Below are 21,447 nucleotides of genomic sequence, written 5' to 3'. Positions count from 1 at the left end.
TCAGTTAGGGATATGGTTCAAATCAACTTATACAAAATATGTTTCATTTTAATTTAATTTTCCTTCGAGATAGATATGTACATATATTTTCGAAATAATTTTCTTGCTCTATGTCTGAAATTTTTATCTATTCCAAATGCGTTTACTTTTGAAGCAATTCAATGCTTGGCTAAAAAGCTGAAATCTGCTTTATATTTCAGTTAAGAAAGAGCTAACAATTTAGTTAGCTTTTAGATGGTTCAGTACATTAAATAATTGCACATCTTTTTATATAATCCGTAAACTTAACCCTGAAACCGAACAAAAAACCACGTTGACATCTTGAAAGCAAAATGGAAAAATTAGCTAAAACAAAAACCACCCACTTGTTCAGTTATTTAATAGAGCATGAAAAGCACGCAATGTTTGACAGTCAAGCGAAAGAGAGAGAGAGAGAGAGAGAGAGAGAGAGAGAGAGAGAGAGAGAGAGAGAGAGAGAGAGAGAGAGAGAGAGAGAGAGAGAGAGAGAGAGGGAGAGAGAGAGCGAGAGAGCGAGAGAGCGAAAAAGGAGGTGAGACAGAGGTATTGTTGACTAAATTGAATTTGATTAAATGCTTAGAAACTAATAGTTCAAGCTTTGGCCACGGAACATATGATGAGCTGAACTGTTAATTTAACAGCAACATAAAGTTAACAGCAAAATAAAATATAAACAATAGAAGCAAAGCTAATTGCAGTTGAAATAATTTTTACAGATATTTAAAGTAGTATTGACAGTTTTGTTGCAGCTTCGCCAACTGTTATAGAAGTATGTTAGCTGGCTGTTAAACGCCAATATGTGAATTTCTCTATATGACTCAGAAATGTGTAAGTATGCTAAGCAACTGTTAAAATTTCACTGTGTTTTCTTACGCATCTCTTATCTGATTCTAGATGAATTTGACATATGTAAATGCGCTGTTAACTTTTCACTCTTGTGTTTATTTGCGCCTTTCAAGTAGCAGCTGCTTGAATGATTGCAAAGGTGCCTACAATTGAAGCTCTGTCAGCAGCGCGACAACTGTTATGTAAATATTTTAGCCAAATGTTAAAGCTGTTATATGCATGTCTTACATATTAGACAAGTGTTATGCAAGTCGTATGTTAAGCAGCTGCATATTCTCGACTCTCTTCTCTTCTGCTTAATGTACTGCATACATGACAAGTTTGTTGCCTAAGTCTTTTGATATATATGCTGCATCTGCTAGTTGGTGCGAGCGAGAGGCAACTAGTGTCAGCGATTAGCTGACAGCTAATCAATATTGCCTTCTTCCGATTGCCATGACAAGTGCCTTCTTTCAAATGCGAGACTTAAAAGTTCTGCCACCTTTTGTTAGCCGCAGCAGATGCTCGACCCTTGTCAAAGCCCAAGCGCATGATTTGCCAAAAAAAAAAAAAAAATTGGAGGAAGAGGAAGAGCAGCAACTGGCTGCGGCTTCCTGTTTTTTTTCCTTCTTTGGGCCGCCAAATTGATGAATGCATCCGTTTGAATGCAAAAAAAAGGAAATGCCACAAGGAGTCTAACAGGTGTTTTTTTTTTACGTCTTGACCAAATGACCTAATGCGATAAAAGGGTGTATGTGCATGTGTGTGTGTGTGTGTGTGCGTATGCTTTTGCCTTTTAGCAATTCTAATGTGGCTGGGGTCTCGTTTTCGGTTTCGGTTTCCTAAATGCTGCGGGGCAGTCTATAAATTTATTGCCTAAATGAATTTGTCTCTAACGCCCAGGCCTCAAATTTATGCAGCCCTTGCACAGAGGTATACATATATAGATATATATAACTGCAGCTGTTGATAGTTCGATTTCTAAGGGCACAAGGTCTTTATTAGTATGTATATATATATATGTATATATATATGTATATATATACATGCCTATATATATATATATGCACGATCTGTGGTTCTCATGTTGCGAGCGCAAACTTTAAAATGCATTAAGTGCCATGCAATTAAGTTTATCGATGCGCTCGAATCAGCCAACTTGAATTTAATCTTGTTTCCTTCTTTTTTTTTGTTGATGTTGTTGTTGTTGTTGCTTCTTTAGACTTCTTGGTTTCTCTTTCGTGGCAGCTTTATAAATTATACATTATAAATGCCGACGCGTTACTTTTTTTTTCGATTTTTGTCGATTTTTTTTTTTTTGGCAACTTTATAATTTTGCCTGTGCTGTTGCCGCCCCTTCATTTGTTGCAAGTTTGAGCATTTTGTGAGGCGCTCTGTAATTAATAAACACCTATGCTAAGGTAACGCCTGCTCATCGAAAACGAAAAACTAAAAATGTTAATTGCCAGCAGGAGTTATGTTAAGTTAACATGTAGGGAATACTTTGGGATAGATTTTCAGGGACAAATCTCCAAGTGTTTGATATTCGATTTTGTACTTTGCCTAGAAACAAGCAGATGTTAGCTGATCAATGAGAAGATAGAAAGCCCTTTCAATTAACATAGCTATGTTATGCTTAACATAAGGCATTAACTGTTAATAGAACATGTTAATGTTACATGATGATTATGCATAGAATAGAATTATCAAGGTAAAAAATTCCTTAACAGTTGTCTATAATGTCAACAGAAGTGTTCCACAGCAATGTTAACGAGCTGTTATATGAATATCTGCATATGAATTCAATTCCAATATTGAACAGCTGTAACATAATTATGTTAAGCAGCTGTGTTACATCTATGTAGGTGCATCTGCATCGTGTGCTGCATTATTTCAAGTTCGTTGCTAAAGTCTTTTGTTTATGCACTTGTAGTAAATTCGTTGCAGAGAATTGCAGCAACATTTAACTTAACATTAACCCAGTAATTTTCAAATTGAATGACACAGCACAGCCTTGCACACACACACATACACATGTATATAGATATATCACCTGCCACGCCTCCCCGCTTACCAGCTTTCAGCAGCTGCAGCACAGCCTACACAAATTGTTGTAACTGTTTTTGCAGCCACTTTTCAAGGTCAAAATTGCAGTGCATACGAGTTGAAATACTTGAATAGCACTTGATATGTGCAAGTGTCTGAGTGTGTGTGTGTGTGTGTGTGTGTGTATGTGTGAGTTGAGCTATCGACAGCATCCAAATGCCAGCGCTTTGATAGATCGAAGCTGCAGATGGGCATCGTCAACAAAGAATTGAGATACAGCTCAGCTGCCGTTGCTTGAGTTAGCTCAACTTGGCTTAGCTTTCAAGCGCGCAGCGCGTCTTAAATTGCAAACCACATGCTCAACAACAGCAGCAGCAGCAACAACAACAACAACATGTGCTACGTTTTGTGCAGCTGCTAATTACAGTTGTTTTTTTTTTTCTTTTTTATATATATATTTTTTAATTCTTTTTTTTTTTTTTCATTTGCCGCCGCATTTTAGCTTTGTGCTTCAATTTGTTTGTTTGTTTGGCTTTTTTTCTCTCTATGACTTTTTTTCATAGCTATTTTTTTTTAAGTGTTCTTTGCGGTATTAATGTCAATGTTAACCTTGCTCTGTTTCATTTTGCCTCGTTAACTCGTTTACATTGTTTATTAATTGGCCGAAGCATTTAATTTATCTAACGATTTAGCTGTATTTCGCATACCCTGCAGCTGCTAATAGGCAATGACGCTGTTTGCCTTTCATGCTTCTTAGAGGGTATTTTTCTTTCATATTTACTCTATCGATGACTTTTTAGAGGAGCTTGTTAAGCTGAAAGCTCTGTTATGTTAGGTTTTACCGTTGTTATGTTAAACAGCTGTTATAGAAAAGTAGAAAAAGTAGCACGCTTATATTCTGTTAAGCAGCTGTTAAGAATTTGTTGCAAGCAATGAAATTCTGTTCAAAAACTGTTAAGCTCATGCCAAGAGCCTAATCATACCTAACAGATGTTCATATTGGCAGGAATCTAACCTCTGTTAAGCAGATTTTGGCAAGATGTGCCACTATGTAAGAGACTATAAATTGAATATTTGAATAATTTCAGTTAAGTTAAGTGACCATTTGTAGTGTTTCACCTTCTGTTAAGCAACTGTTAAGCTAATAGCAGGGTTGCTGTTAAAAGCAAATGACAGCTATATTCAGTTGCTGTTAGTACTAATAGATACTTAGCTTCTGTTAAGTAGCTGTTACTCCAGTGCTTCCATTTATGGCAAGTATAGAGATAACATTTGACGATACCTAACTTCAGTAAACTAATTTACATATTGGCTAAGTAGCTGTTAAGCTCTCATTTGAAAAATGTTAACATCTGCTAAGCAGCTGTTAATTATGCTTTGGCATGCTTTAATTGCCTGCTGCCTATGCTATGTTACACTAATGTTAATTTTGTTAACGTTTGCTTATATGTTTGTCCTTATTTCTTTGGGGTGTTACTCATCGATACTGAAGGCTTTTTTTTTTTTTGCTTTGTGTGTGTGTGTTTTTGTTTTTTCGCAATTGTTAATGCATTTCCGTTAAGCACGTTGCACAAACAATGGGGCACAGCAGAAATGGCAGCATCGGACAGCAGCAGCTCGCAAACAAAACGTAAATGAGTTTGTCAACATATTTCTAATTCGACACGCTTCAAAGTGACCAATACAAACACACACACACACAGAGAGAGACATACATATACACACACACATTCAGCTGAGGCTTTTAGAATGAATATATTATATGCGTTGACCTAAATTTTACGACTGTTGCTGTTTGCCATTTAGTTGCAGTAGCAACAAAAAATATATATAATAACCATTGCAATTGCTGCATGTGTGTGTATGTGTGTCTCCATGTGTGTGTGCGTGTGCGAGTTGCACAAAGAAGCATGCTAAACAGCTACTAAAATACAATGCAACTGCAACAGCAAAAGCAAACAAAATATACAAACTGAATGAGACGCAACTGGCTGATTGACTGATTGGCTGACTGACTGACTGACTGACTGACTGATTGAGCCCCTGTGACAATGTCTAAGCTGTTTATACGTGTGTGTGTGTGTGTGCTAATTGTTATTGCCAATAAGCGTCTATAAGCGTTACAAGTCTATTGCCATATGCCATATGCGAGGGTGGCTCATTTGGCCAATTCCAATGAAATTCAGTCAATTGAAAAGTTGAGCAATGACTGTTTCTGGTTCCTTTGTCACAGTCAGTTACGCTTAGAATTATATGCTCACAATTTCCTTTTATTGGATGAAAATCTTAAACGTTTTACTGGCTGCTTACACAAAATTTTGCCAGCACTTGACTCGAAGTTCTCGGCTCAATCCAGATTTATATCAGTTAGAAGGGACTAGAAGTTCCAGACTCAATACAGCTTTAGATCAGTTAGTAGTATTAAATTTGCAGTGTTTTTGGCTTGCAAAGTCTTCGTAAACGTTTTACTGGCTGCAAACTATAAAATATTTCTGTTGCCTTAGACGAAGTTCGCTTGATTTCATTAAATTGATATATTACGATTGTTATTTTTATTTTTCTTATTCGGCAGTATTTCCTAAACCTTGCACTGGTTGCTCATTATTGGGCTATTGGCGAATCAGCCCTCGCATTCGGGCCTGTGTATTGAGTGCATAATGCAATTGAGCATTGCGCATACGAGTCCATTGGCTTATCCCACAAGCCAAGTCATAGAACTGAACTGTCGTTTCGTGCTTGTCTCATTAACATTTACAACGGGGCACACGGGCGCAGCAGCCGGCAATAGCAGCAACAACAACAGCAACAACGACAAAATGCAACAACAATAGCAACAAGAGCAACAAATCATTTAACGCAATTGCGTTAAAACTTTGCCCATTCCAAACAAAAGTTTCGTTTCGTTTCGTTTCGGCTTTAGTTTCGGGGCGTTTTATTTGTTTGTTTTTGGATTTTCGCATCTTTGTTAAACAGTTTGTTGCACTTTTTGTTCAATTTTGTTATTGTATTTCGTGTGTTGTTTTACAACGGCCTCGATCTCTTTTGTAGCGGCTGCTGCTGCCGATGCTGATGCGCTTTAAATAGCTGTCAAGTCACTGACTCAATTTTCGCTTAGAATCGAAGTGAAACTGAAAGCTGAACAAAATTCTAAACGTATTTACCTTTGGTTTTTTTTTTTTTTTAACATTTGATTCTCGAAACGAAATAGCTGCCAAGTGAGTAAACATTGCATTGAGCTCGAAATGACTTTTTGTGTAATGAGAGTCGCATTGGGGCAAATACAATCGTAGGTAACTCAGATGCATTGCAAATTGGGACTGAATCACTTAATAAAGTTGATTTATTTAGGTGTACGGAGCAGTCAGTGAAGTGTTGGAAATAAACTGCTTCTATAAATTACTCAATGGGGTTACGTTTTTCTTAAAGATCCGCCAGTAGAACGTTTCGGGATACAGTTGTAAATAAGTATTGGAAAAGCAAAAAGTATATGAGAATTGCTTGCAGAAATAAAACACAGATGTTATTAATTTGAGCTTAGCTCTGCAAAATATAGGAAAAGCTGGCAGCCTGTAAAACGTTTATGAATGATGTTTAAGAAAACAGAAAATTAAATAGAGTTTAAGTTAAACTCTTCTATAGAGAAGCGAAGATCTTAATGAAATAAATCAAATAATTGAGTACGAAAAAAAAGAGCGCTCCAGGAGCAGCCAGTAAAACGTTTAAGAAATTTAAAGGCAAAGGTAATAAAAAGATAATACAGAAATATATGTGAAAGAATAAGAATAAGAATAATAATAATATAAGAGAAGATATTATACTATATGATCGATATATAGATATATCTTATATTATAGATATATAGATAGCTCATATTATATGTATATTGATTACATATAGATTTATCAGAGTCGTGGGTGTATATATATCAGATGGAACGAACAGAGGGAAGCCCATATAAATTGTATTTGTTTTTTTATTTCTTGATTTAGAGCAGCAGCAGCAGCAGCAGCGCAGTTCGTGCCATTTAATGCACTTGCCTAATTGATAATCAGGTTTTCATGTTGTTGTTGTTGTTGCTTTTGAAATGGAAACCGCATCTGGTTGACCTTCTCAACCGTTACAGGCGCTGATTACAGCATCAGCCTTTATGCCATATATGTGTCAATACATACAAACATATATACGAGTTTTTATATATGTATGTATATGCAAAATTAGCAGAATTTAATTATGATGCTGACAATGACAACGATCATCATCATGATGATGATGTTGCTGATGATGAGCAACGCTTCGTTTCATTTCATTTTCGTTGTTGCTTCAATATTTATTGCTACACGGACGACAATTTGCAGTCGATGTTGCTTTTGTTTTTGTTGTTTTCTTTCATTTTATTTTATTTTATTTTATTTTTATTTTTTTTAACTGTAAATATATCGAAATGATGCAGGCGACCCTTTGCTGCGATCTACCTACCCGTTTTGACCCACATTTCGAATGCAACAACAACAGCAACAGCAACAACAACAACGGCAGCCAATCAATGGGGAGAAACAAGTTAAGCATCCCATGCCAAAAGCAGCTACAAAATTTGTATTAAGTAAACTCCCACTTACAACATTATGCATATAAATGATGCTGTGGCTGACTCTATCTCACTCACTCTTTCTCTCTCTCTCTCTTGTTCTCTCTTGTCTGCACACTCTTGCCGTTGGATTTTGTTACAAATATGAAATTATGCGTAAAATTGTTGTTGCTGTTGTAGTTTGGATTTCAGTTTTTTTTTTCAAGCATTTTTTTTTTGGTTTTTATTTTATTTATTTTGTTTTGTTTTTGTTTTTTGTCGATCAGCTTCCAAATGAAATGAGCCAAAACCGCAACAAGCGCAACAAAAGTTGTCGCCGCCTTTTGTTGCTGTTGCTGTTGCTGTGTGTGTTGTTCATTTATGACGTAACTTTTGCTGCGGCTGCGGCTGCTGTGATTACGGCCCGCTGTTAATACAGTTAAAGCGGGCGCCTAACCTTGAAAACCGGTAGATTTTTTGTTTGTTTGTATATATTTTACTTTATCTCATATGTGTGTGCGTGTAAGTGTGAGTGTGCGATTTGTGCTTGCCTCTTAAGGCTTACTGCCAGACAAATATTATTTATAGATGCAGATAATATATATATATATATATATAATACGTATGAATTGTCCTAATTGCAAAATGAATTAATTGTTATTTTTAGTACACGCTTTTTTTTAGTACGTTTTAGTTTGAATCTATAGAAAGAAATTATTAATAGAAATTAAATTTTATATTCATATAAAAATTTTCTTTCTTCTTTCAAATTTATTATTAAAATTTATTATTAAAATTGAAAATATATATATTTTAATAAATTTGTAAAATTTATTTATTATTATTATTTCTAAAATTTGCTGGATGGAATTATTATTATTTTTTTTTTTTTGTTATATTTTGTATTGTTTATTTATTAATATATTTTTTATAAACAAAATATTATGAATATTAATATTGAAGCAAACTTTTATTTTATTTTGTTTTATTTTATTGATTAAAAATATTTGAAATTTATATATATTTTTCTTATATTTTTTTTATTATTTAATATTTTTATTTAATTTAGTACTATACAAATCTACATCATAAGCCATATGCGTCTATATCGCAGACCAATTTTTTGCATTTGTATTTTGAATATTTTTTCTTGTCGCCAAACAAAAGACTTAGGCAACAAACTTAATATTGATATTGAAATTCAGTGACATTGCCAATCGGATAGCTGTTGCCGCCTCGTGCTGTGTCTTGTGTGTAATCAATTGGGGTGTGGCTGCATGCACACACACTCAGACACACACATACACTCAGGCACACACACAATCTCAAGTTGGGCAATTCCGAAGCGTTAAGATTTGTACACGAAATTAACAGCAATTTAGACAAACTGTGTTTTTTTTTTTTCTTCTTCAAGTGTTTTGTTATGGCGCTTTCAAGTGATGCCTCACGCAGAGCTTCAAAGTGTAATCCGACATACATGAGCCCTCGGACAATATCGTCTCATAAACTGTTTAAATAAAGCCCAGACAAGACTCAATAAAGTTGTCAAAAGTTGTGTAAATCGATGGAAGAATATGTCTATGAGGTTACAAAATGTTTGTGCGAGAATTTTGACATATGTGATTGATGCTAGGGGTAATCCATATAGTAGAGTTTAATAGTCTATAAGAGATTTAGAACTGGAAAATTTGGTATAGGGTTGGCACAGTGAAACTCTGGAATTAAATGAGTTAGAGCTGACATATTTGGCATGTGGCTGTTGTAAAGGCTATAAGCCTAACATTTTTATAAGCAATACCAATAATATTAATATATATACAATATAGTCTATTATAACTCGAAAATGATCGAAAGTTGATTTAGCTAATTTCTAATGCAGTTGTTCCTTTTGTTTTCCTACTCACGATCCAAATTTGGATTATTGCAACAGCCCCCAACTATTGCAAATTCCAGGGTATTTCACTAGTCGTACGGTCAAGCTGTTGAGCTGTCCAGCAACAGCTTAACGCGTCTCAACTGATTTCATTTCGTTACGGATGAGACAGCTCGCGCTATATTATAAAAATTGCCGTTTTATGCAAATCGAAAGAGAGAAAAAAAAAAAAAACGGCTAAAGAGATTTCATATACGAAATTTCACAAATTCATAGGTCAAATATTGACCAATTCGGATCGCAGAGCCGTTTTGGCTTAGAGATGCGCAAAATTGCACAATGAAACGAAACGAAATGAGATGAAATGGAATGAAACCAAATGAAATGAAACGAAACAATGGAACAAAGATAACAAAGCGCAGAGTTTGTTGAAATTTTGGATTTTTGTTTTGGGAAATATATTGAAAATAGTTTGTCTTGATTGCCAAAAAAAAAAAAAAGAAGAAGAAGGAAAAAACAATGCGGCCCTAATGAAGCGACAGCATCTTGTGCGCTGCAGTCAAGTGCATAACCAGTTCGGACTGCATTGCGAGAGAGAGAGGGAGAGAGGGAGATGGAGCAAGCCAGGGCTAAGAGATAGGTTAGCGGGGTATTTAGCTTATAGCGGCACAGCTTTAGCTTGCTTCGACAATGTAGCTACAAATTGTCAATGTTGTAGTTAGTCGTGCTCACACACATACACACACACACACACACGCATAGAGGCGAGGAGAGCAGAGCAGAGCAGCGAGCGGGACGCATTCATGCATTCAATTCATTCATTCATTCATTTAGTCAGTCACAAGTCAACCCTGACCTGAAAAATACATGACACTAGTGTGTGCATTATAGCTGCATGCACATGCACACACATGCATACACGCATGTACACCTGTGTAGGAGTATACATGTTGGCGATTTTGTAGCCGTTTTAATTTTAGACTCAGATATATCTTTATATATGTATATATATATTGGTATTGTCATTAATTTGTTGTAATCGCTTTTGTTGCTCATGTTTCTTCTTGTTGTTGTTGTTGTCGTCACATCATCTGATATGACAGAACTGCAAAAACTTTTGTAAGACATTGTCAGCCGTACGATCTTTACTCTAAGTGCAACAATGCAAATGTTCTTAAATTGATCAAGTTTAATTAGAATTATATAAACAATTAAGACATCAATAAATTTAGATTATATCAATTTTTAATATATTTTGCTTTAGTATTATTTTGGGTATATTTAGTTTTATTGTCTAAGTGAAACTAGGATTGAAATAATGGATTGAAACTTTTTTTTTTAAGGAATTAAAAAATATTAAATATTTATATATTATTTTTTAAAGTTTATAATATTTATATTTATGTATATTTTCTTAAATTAAGTTGATTTAATTTTATTAATCCTTATTTATGTTTATTTTGATTATTATTATATTTTTTGCATATATATTTTATTTTTAGTACGGCTTATTTATTTTTATATTATTTATTTTTAATATTATATTTTTTTATTAGTTCGTATTTATTTTTGTATGTTTTATTATTATTTTTATATTTTTATTATTATTATATTTTTTCTATATTTTTATTAGTTACTATTTATTTTTATTATTATATATTTTTGTAGCTCGTATTTATTGTTGTATGTATTATTATTATTATTATTATATTTTTATTTTATTGATCATACTATTTATTTATCATATATTATTTATATTATATCAGATATTATTATTATTATTTTTATATACCATTACTTTCCTTTCATGAGACAGCATTTTCCAAGTTCATTGAACTCTAAAACTAAATTGATCTAGACACTCTGACTTTCTGCGATAAGGTAAAATCTCAATTATTTCCACTCAACTTTAACTCATTTAACCCAGTGGCTTATCTCAGCTTTAGTTTTTCCCACATCGTTTTCATTTAATATACGACTAACAACTGACTTGAAGTACATAAATATTTCCCTTGAGCTGAATGCTTTAAGTATTTGAAATTTGTATTGCGCTTGACATTGACATTTGCGGGAGCGGAAACTGTTTAGCATACAGCAGCTGTAAATCATGTTAAACTGCGAGCCCATAATTTGTTTAATCAATAACTAAATGCATTTAATGGCTATTTAAACAATGCAATTTTCATATTATATTTTATTCACAATTTACAATCGTAGCGGCGACCGCAGCGCCAGCAACAAAAACAATTGAATCGTATTATAAAAGTTCGCACACTTGAATTGGTTGTAATGGAGAGATGGAGCGGTCGAGAGAGAGAGAGAGAGAGGAAGCGAGAGAGAGAGAGAGGAAGCGAGAGAGAGAGAGAGAGAGATTGTGTGGGCTTGTGTCTATCTATAGGCAACGCCTTCAAACAGCTAAATTGTGTTTACGATATTTCCTTTTCCGTTATAAAGCATTGAAGAGCGCCTTCAGGATTTGAGGGACTTTTAATGTTTCTATTCCAAATCGTTGCACAGAGAGAGAGAGAGAGAGAGTGAGAGCAAGATATATAGAAAGCGAGGGAGAAAGAAAGAGTTGGAGAGCTACTCTATTTTCGTATATAAGTTGATATTATGTATTATATATATTATATATTATAGATATAAATAAGATAATAGGAGATCAAGGAGAGAGAGAGAGAGTGAGACAGAGAGTAAGAGTGAGAGAGAGCTACAGAGCAGTTATACTCGCATAGTCTATATACATATTACAGATATAGGTAAGATAATATCAGAAAAAATTAAATTTAGACTAAATTATATATACAAGTATTGGATATAGATATACAGGTGTGTATCAAGGTGCAGCTGCTAACTATTTCTCGATATCGATATATATACATATATACACGTATATATAAGTCTAAACAAAAATAGAAAAAATCTGCTTCAGCTCAGCGAACCTCCATAGGCTGTTTGAGCTGTTGCTTCGAATTATTTATACAGTATAAAGTATTGTTTATCTGTTGCCAAATGTTCCCTCACTTTTGGGTATGCAATATAAAGAGATGTCTCATCACATATGTATCTATATATATACACACACACGTACAGACACAAAGATATGTATATGTACATAAAAATAAAATCAACAAACGAAATTGAATTCTGAAGCATGCGGAATGCGAAACTCGTTCGTCTTTGGCGTTAAACAAAACAACAGTTAACTTTTAACAACAACAACAACAACAAGAACAGCAACAACAATCACAGTAACAAAAAAGGAAACAAGTTCTATTGTTGTTGTTGTTATTGTAGAGCGTTAAACGTGTTTCAATCGCAAATTAAAGAAGCAAAATAACAAAAATCTTTCTAAATATAAGCTAAATAAAACAAAAACAAATTGCAATAATTTGAAGCTTTATCGCCCCGTGCTAAGCTGAAACGAGTTTCCATATTAATAATAATAATAATAATAAAATATATACCACAAAAAAAAAAGACAACAACAGCAACAAATTAACTGAAATTTAAATAATTTACAAGTTATTGACACTGAATTAAAAAAAAAAAAAAAAAAATAAATAAATAAAATAATAATAAGAAAAGAGATTGGTGATTTTTTTGGGAATGTGACAAAAATGCGAAATTCTCGTATTGTTTTTAAATAGCTCTACAAGAGAACTCCAATTCCAGGGCATGCAGTCGAAATAAAATACAATTTTGTTTATATTATTGCTAAAAAAAATCAAATAAAATGCCTCAAGATACAGTTAGCTAGTGCAAAATGCAGTAAACATTGCCTGAGACTCACATGCAACATGAGAAACCAAATGAATTGTAAAGTATTTAGAAGAAGAAGAGGAAGAGGAAGGGGAGCTGATTGTAACTTGGTTAAAGGCAACTGTCGATGCGTTCAATTGGGCTGCAAATTGAACAGGGCACTAATTCAATTACACACAGAGAGAAAGAGAGAGAAGGAGAGGGAGAGAGAGGGAGAGAGAACAAGTGAGCAACGAGAAATGCATTTTCATGCTAAAACTGAAAGATGATTTGGTAGACAAAGGCCGTTCCGCAGGGGCTAACATAGACCCAAAGGGGCCAAAAGGCAGTGCAATCAATACACAAACGAACACACACACACACATGAGCGCACGCACACTCAAGAGTCGTGAGTAACGCAGCGATTCTCCAGAGGCGAGGCCTCTGGTCAGGTATTTGAGCTCCAAAGTAAAGAGAGCCCAGCGAGCGAAAAAAAAAAAACTCGCTTCCTTTATTATTATTCTTTATTTATTTTTTTCTTTTCAAATACACACAGACACAAACACATACACATACACATATATATATATGTATGAGAAGGTGTATTTTTATTCTTATGGAACGCAGTCGAGCGCAGCACTTGAGACCAGTTTCTCGCGCTGCCTGCCTCTGCCTCTGTCTCTGTGTCTGTGTGTGTGTGTGTGTGTTGATTCACTGCACAAATAAATCTCGGCTTTGAATTTTATCACAGTGTGTGCAGGATTCTTGCCCTTTTTGCTGTTGCTTCGTCGCTTCGTTTTTCTGATTGTCAAATCTTTTGCCTTTTCTCTCTCTGTCTCTCTCTCTCTCTCTCTTTCTCCTTCGCTTCGTTTTTGTGCCTGGCTATTTGGTTTGCTGTGTGAGGGAGATGGGCCTATATGCAGGCAGCCAGGCAGGCGAGTCGCGTTGAGTCGATTCGAGTCAGCCCTTAAACAGGTAGACAACTGCATTGTTTATCAGTCAGCCAGGCAACAGCAGGTAAAAACTAATGCCAGACGCAGTGCGCAGAAAAACGAAAAACACAAAAAAGAAAAAAAAAAAAAAAACAAGAAAGGAAAAAAACAAATGACTTAGGCAACGAACTGCCACAGGATCTGTGGCTGCTGTAGCTATTCAAATTGTCTGCCCAACTAAAAATTCGCTGAAATACCTTATTAGGCATGCTAAAAACTGGCGAAGGCAAAAGATGATGATGACGATGAAGTAGAAGAGGAAGAAGAAGCTGTAACTTGAGCTTAAAGTGAAAACAGGATTTTAGCAGTTAGGCATTGAAAACTAGAAACAAAACAAAGCTTGGCTAGAAAAAAAAAACAAACTATTAGATGAATAATCAAGTTGCTAAATAGTTCTGGTTGATTTGCTTTCAACTAGTTCAAAAAATATATTTGAGGAAGTCTAGAAAAAGTAATATTAAAGCTCTAATATTTCTGTATATTTAAAGAGATAATTTGCAATATATTTGATAGATCTATTGTGCTTGTTCTTAAGCATGATCTATTATATTATTATTATTTATTAATTAATCATAAAGTTGATGTATAAAGAAACTTTGCATTTACTGAACTGACATTTCTTTATCTAGTTAGTAGGTGTAGAACTATCTATAGATATATCTATCTATTATTAGATTCAATCTATTCAATATCTTTCCTGCTTGTAGCCTCTTGTATTTAGCTAAATGTTTTTCTAAACTTTTGTAGAGTTCTGCTAGCTTTCTATGTAAATCCATTTAGATAAATTTGCTTACTGTTTTTTTTTTGCTGTTGTATATATCTCAGCTATCTATCTATCTACATATATATGGGCCATTTGAGCTATTAGGATGAGCTGTATCTTTCCAGTTAATTTACCGAATTTTTACCTATTTTTAGAGATCGGAGTACATTTGGCTAGCTGTTAGATACGATGCAATTTGAGTATTGTATATAAATATCAGTATCAGTATGAGTATTAATAACAAATAAAATTCCTTAGAGAGCTTTCTAGAATGCGTCAAGTGCGTTTCATTTCTTTGTTTGGAATACTTTTGTTTCTTGGTGTATTTTACAGCGTTCACTTTGGCTCCCCTAGAGTATGAAGGGAGAGTTGTCTGTGGAAAGGGTAGGCAAGACAGCGGGCTACGACAGACGGACAGACATAAAGTGTGTGTGAGCGGGAGAGGGGAGATGGGAGATGGGGAGAGAGAGCGAGTCAGAAGAACATTTTTGGCAAACCTTTCGCTAACTTCCGGCCGCGTGTTGTAACATCTGCGTCAGCTTGAATTAAACTGCGAGACTTTATACACATACACACACACACACGCACACATACATATATTTTGAATGGTCTTCTAACAGGTGCCCGGCTATTGTTGTTGTTGTTGTTGTTGTTATCAAGTGCTAAGTGGCCAAATGTTGACTTATCGCAGCGACTTTATCAATGAATTTCCTTTGAATTTTTATTGACTTTTACTTTGCAGCCAGCAATGAAATGAAATGAAAAGATGGTTAAGAAATGATTGTGCAATTTGCCAAAAAAAAAGTTGGCCAAAAAAAAAAGGCACAGGAAGTTGGGCAGTTAGCTGAGCAGCTGTTGTTGTTGTTGTTGTTGTTGTTCTAGGAATTTTAAATAGCGCGCCAGCAGACCTTGTCCTAAGGTCGCGCCTCTCCCTCTCTGAATATATATGTATATATCTATATAAACTTATGAATATATAGTCTATATGAATATTTATGGCTGCCACTTGTGGCACGCAACAGAATGTAACTATAGCTATTAGCTGTTGTTTATTTATAGAATACACTGCGCAAAATTTAAGTGAAGAACACTTGCTTCATGTCTAAGAACAATGTAGAATTTTTATAGTTTTTTGTTAACATTTTATTCGTAATTTTTTATGTATTCTTAGATAGTTATTTTATATTTTTAACAGAGAAAAAAACAATTTTTTAAATTCATAAAAAAAAACTGTATAAGTTAGTAAAAATGCGGAAAAATGAGGAAGACAAATATGAGAACTTATATATATATAGAATATTTGTAATATGCAAAATACTAAACAAAAAATACCAAGTAAAATAAAAAATATATCCAATTAATAATATAATACACTACAAATAAATTATAAATACAAAAAGGCAAAATTTTATATTCCAAAATATTAAAAATGATATAAATAAATAAAAATAAAAAATCTAAATTAAAACAAAATTATAAATAATAAAAAAAGTAATTTATATAAATTCAAAAATATAAAAATATAATAAGAATGAATAAACAGCAAAAAAAAAAAAAAAAAAAAATAAAGTAAAGAGTATTTAAAGTATCTACATGTTTGTTATTAACTATTATTAACCAGTATTTTTAAGTAATGTATATTAGTATACAATATTATAAAAATGAGCTGAACATTTCAAAAACTATTTTTTAAGATACTTTGTGATTTGCGATTTATATAGCTCGATGATGGATATATAAATATGATATTAAGATTGCTTACAGCTTTTTTTTCGACTATGAGCAAGGGCTTACAAAATATGAAACCAAGTCAAGTCAGCTCGAAATATAGCTTAACCAGGCGAGATTTGAGTGTATAAAAAGGCATTAAGCCAAACACCCTTTAGTTCTTGTTGTTGTTGTTGTTGTTTTGTTTTAGCTGTGTACTCAAGCATAGTTATAGAGCTCTAGCTATATACATATGTATATTTATAAGGCAAGTACTCAGGGTGCATGTGTGTGTGTGTGTGTGTGTATGGGAGCAAAAATCACAGACGCTGGCAAACAGCAATTATGGCCGTGGCAACAGCAGAAGCAGCAACAGCAACAACAGCAACAACGGCAACGAGCGGCAGCAACATTATGTTGCACTTGAGACACGGTTTGGGCCACGTTCTGTACGCTTTGGTTTGTTGTGTGTTGGGTTTTTTTTTTTGTTTTTTGTTTTTTGTGTTCTTTTCGTCGCTGTTGGCCATCTACATTTCTCGTGTGGCATGCCCTTGCCAAGAATCGGAATCGTGTTGCCAGTTGTTGTTGCTGTTGTTGTTGGCTGGTTTACTGGTTCTACCACTTTTCGTTTGCCTTGACTTTGCCTTTGTGCCTTTGCTTTAGTGCCTTGCGCTTTGGCCAAATGGCCGACGAGGAGCAACGCCCAAAGTCAGCTTGGCAGAAAGAAACCCAGCCCCAGACCCTGCCCCATCATCATCATCATCATCATCATCATCATAAACATCTTTAACTTGATTATGCGCTTCAGCTAGCTGCAAGTTTTCTGCTATTTTTGCTAGAGAGTCAGTCAGCCTTTTTGCTTCTGCTTCCACTTCCACTTTGGTTGCTGCGGCTGCTGCTGCGGCTGCGGCTGCTGCTGCTGCTGCTGTTGCTACTTCTACTTCATCTTCTGCTTTTCTCATTTGCTTTTAGTGCCGCATTCGAGAGCTGCTCTCAACTTGTACTTTTGCTTGGGCTCAGCCAGAGATTTGTGGCTTAGGCGCTGAGGCACATTGTTATATAATTTGCCCATTGCCAACTTTAACTAACTTTTTATATATACCCACATATAAATATATTATGTTACCTCCCCTCTCACTCTCTCACTCTCCCACTCTCTGTGTGTGCCTGGCTTTGTATGTGCGCTCAAGTGTGTGAAGTTCTTGGCCGCTAACCGCTAAGGCAGAGCCCACTGAGCCAGTGAGTCAGGCTCCGTAATGCAAGGCCTGCGCACAGAAGGAACGTTCAAAACTAACCAACTGTATGAGCCGTCTGTCTGTCCGTCTGTCTGTCTGTCCGTCTGTCCGTCTCACTGTGTGTGTTTAGCCACAGGGTGGCTCCGGTTAAAGTAAAATTAGCAAAAAAATGTGGAAGCTTGGAGCATATTGTAAGTAAATTGTAATGCTGCAACTTGTTGCAAATTATAGTTAGAAAACAGCAAGAGGAAAATGGATCATCAATTATGTAAGTAATGCAATATATAAATTAAGAAAACCTAAGAGTTAGTTTAAGATGTGGACTTGATAGATCAATATGATGCAATATTATATTGAATGGATTGCATCATTGATTGACTGTCTGTATGCTCTCTTTAGAGTTAGAGAATTGGATTAGCAAGTGTATACAGTCGAGTCTCGATAGTTCGAAATGTCATCAGTTAGTTTTTTTTTTCAATTTATACAGAAATTCAAATTATCGGGAACGAATTTCTTTTAAGGGGATAGAATTATTTTCGATTTATAGCGATTTTCGATTAAGCGAAGTCGAGATTCGACTATATTTGTATTCATATATATCTAAATGAGCATAGCTTAAAATTACTTTTTTGGAAGTAGAGAATTAGATTAATAAATTAATGTTGGTATTAATATATATCTAAGTACTTTAAAAGCTTTTTTTAACGTGTATTTAAATAATATAATGTGTCAAGATATTTAAAAGAACTTGCTTAAGTTAGGAAGAAGAACAACTTTTTAATATATAATTTTTCTAACAACTTCATTAGTTAAAATATGTCAAATAAAACTTTAAGCTTATGAAAAAATATATTTTATGAATAGAAATTTAAAGAAATTAAACTGATTAAGCAATAGATATGATAATATGGCATATCATATATTTATAAATAATATTAAGTAAAGATGTATAACTGATATGATAGATATATAATATAAGATATAGATTTTCGATTGATTCAGCCTATTTTTTTTTGCATCCTTTTCTCTCACACAGACTTTTAGAGCTACAAAATAGCTTCTTCTTCTTCTTTTTGTATTTAGTTGTTTTTATTTCGAACTCTGTGCTTATGTAAAAGATTACCCAACTCAAATTTCAGGTTCTAAACGTTAGCTCTGCTTGCACACACACACACACATACCCAGAGAGAAGTTGCTTAGTGGCTGCGTGTGATTTGAGCTGCGGTTGGGGTCCCCACAAGAACGACGAGCAATTTCCACTTCCACATCCACTTCCCCAGCAGTTGGCAAGCCTTAGTAGCTTCGCCTCGCACCGCCTCGCACCGCCTCACACCGCCTCACACCGCACCGCTCTGCTCGCTTCTGTTATGTGTACATTCTACCCCATGTCTAGTATTCCACTCTATACCATTCTATTCCATTTTATGCACACCATTCTATGCTATTCGGTTTATTATAGTTATTCCTACATGTAATTATGATATCTATATATATATACGGTTTTTTTTTGCGCGCGCTAAGACAAAGGGCAGTTAAGCCGCAGACGATGTGAAACAAAAGACTTAGGCAGCGAACTTGACAGCCAACACACACACTAACTGCCACATGGACAGGCAAATCAGTGAAGTGTAGCATACAAAAATATCAAATATAAAAAACTAAAAATAAAGTGGAAAACAAAAATAATGATGGGAAAAATTCACTTTCAAGAATTTATAAATTCTGATTAAATCCAAAAGAAAGTTATATTCGATATGAATATGCCCAGCTATGTATATATAGATATATATACAGATATGTAAATATTTCTAGCATATTTGGTTCTTTTCGTTTTTATTTGGGTTTTTAACCATGGTCAAGAAATGACTTAATAAGCCGCCTCGTCGATTATATAAGCCAGACTGAACAGATTTCTAGAAATTGTTGTTGTTGCTTGTGTTTTGTTGTTGTTTTTTGGCGATTCAATGAAAGTGATTGATGTTGGCCACAGCTTCGGCGCAGAATCTAAGCAGAAGAGAAGCAAAAATAACAACAACAAGAACAACAACAACGACAACAAAAGCCAGCCAAGGGTCGTGTCGTGTGGGCGTCAACAAATGCTCGAGACGCTGCCTAATTTGCTGTTGTTGTTGTTGTAGCTGCTGCTTAGCTTGGCTTTGTAGCTCTGAATTGGTAGCTTGGCCTATCGTTGTGGTTGTCCGCTGTCTGCTGGCTGTTGTAGATAGCCATCAGCATTTGTCTTGACTGATTTGTGGCTATTATATGGTCATAAGCATTTATTTGCCTGTCAGATTTTTTCCTCATTTTTTTTTTGGCTATTTTTTTTTGTGTGTTTGTGAGTTTTGTAATGAGAGCTGGAAGTGTAACAAATGAGCAGGAAATGTGTATTTGTCCTTAAGGCAATGCAAAAAATTATGCATCTAGAACAGTTACATAAGAGCGAGATTCTAAGAAACAGATCTTGAGAAACTCTGTCTTGAATCATTGGTATAGGATATGAATAATATCAGGTTAGTTGGGAAGCCAAAAATCCCTTGCTATCATAATAATAATATCGTATAATACTACAGCAATATTATTAGTATTCATTTATTTCTGCACGTTCTCCTAAAATTCAGTTTTTTTCTGAGAACGTGGAAATAGATGTAAGTCTTTAGAATCTTTGGTTTAATATAATAATAATATTAATATTAATATTAATAATCGTTTCTATAATTTAAGAATATTATTATATAGCAACAAAAACAGAATTTCTGAAAGCATAAGACTAGATGCCAGATCTAAAAATGTTTGCCATAATATAAGAATATTATATTATATTAGATTATATTATATAAGAATATTATATTATATTAGCTAAACATCTTTTCTGAAGGCAAATCTATGAATCTCTGCTTTAATATAAGAATATTGGAAGAATACAAGAACTTTTTTCCATAAAAATTCTTTAAAAGTTTTTTATGTAAAGAAATTCTTTTCAGGAAAATTGGACTTTAAAAGATAATTGTATAGATGTTTTTTTTTTTTTTATTGCAAGTGTCTTCGTTGTCTTTTTTTTTTTAACTTTTGTTTTGTGTAAGCATAAAACCCAAATTGAATGAATTTGAATTTTATTATTTCAATAAAATAAAACTTGATTTTCGCTGCACAAATTAAAGTCCCAGAAATCGACAACTCAATTAAAAACTAAGAAAAGCAAAAGAAAAGCTTTTGACAATACAATCTAGGAACAATTGAGGCAAATAAAATGTCTTACAAACATGAACACCCAAGTTTCTACGTATTTTTTGTTTTGTTTTTTGTTTTTTTTTCTTGTGTAAAAACTTCTCAATTAAGCATATTTCCAAAGTTTTTCGTAAATCGAAATTGATTTGGCTGACAAAGAACTTCCATAAAAAACGCAGAAATTCGTTTTAGAAGAAAGTTGAGAAAAAAAAAAGGAAAATGTACAGCTTTTTTTCTGTGTACTTTTCTATTATTTCACTTTGGATGAATTTAATGTGCATTCTTTTTGTGCAGGCGCTTGTTAATTTTGGCATTTGCTTAAGGTCAATAAGGTGGTGAGCAGACAAATGACTGAGGCAACGAACTGGGCAATGCTTTGTGCGAGGTTCGTTGCCTAAGTCATTTGATTTGATTTGATTAGATTCGTTTTGGCCGAGTTGAGTGACAACAGACAGAAT

At 34.2% G+C, this 21,447-nt stretch overlaps 2 protein-coding genes across 5 annotated transcripts in view; one reads left to right on the top strand and one right to left on the bottom strand.

The window, feature by feature from the left end:
* Window positions 1-21,447, top strand: part of LOC149267861 (uncharacterized) — a 77,910-nt gene that overhangs the window by 1,895 nt on the left and 54,568 nt on the right. The window lies entirely within an intron of this gene.
* Window positions 1-21,447, bottom strand: part of ovo (transcriptional regulator ovo) — a 34,210-nt gene that overhangs the window by 11,405 nt on the left and 1,358 nt on the right. The gene's annotated exons all lie outside the window — the stretch shown is intronic.

Source organism: Drosophila arizonae, chromosome X, assembly GCF_054131065.1.
Source record: "Drosophila arizonae isolate 15081-1271.41 chromosome X, UAZ_ARI_1.0, whole genome shotgun sequence".
In the NCBI taxonomy this organism is placed as follows: domain Eukaryota; kingdom Metazoa; phylum Arthropoda; class Insecta; order Diptera; family Drosophilidae; genus Drosophila; species Drosophila arizonae.
Note: the sequence above shows the minus strand (reverse complement) of the source record. Positions and strands in the feature narration are given on the sequence as shown.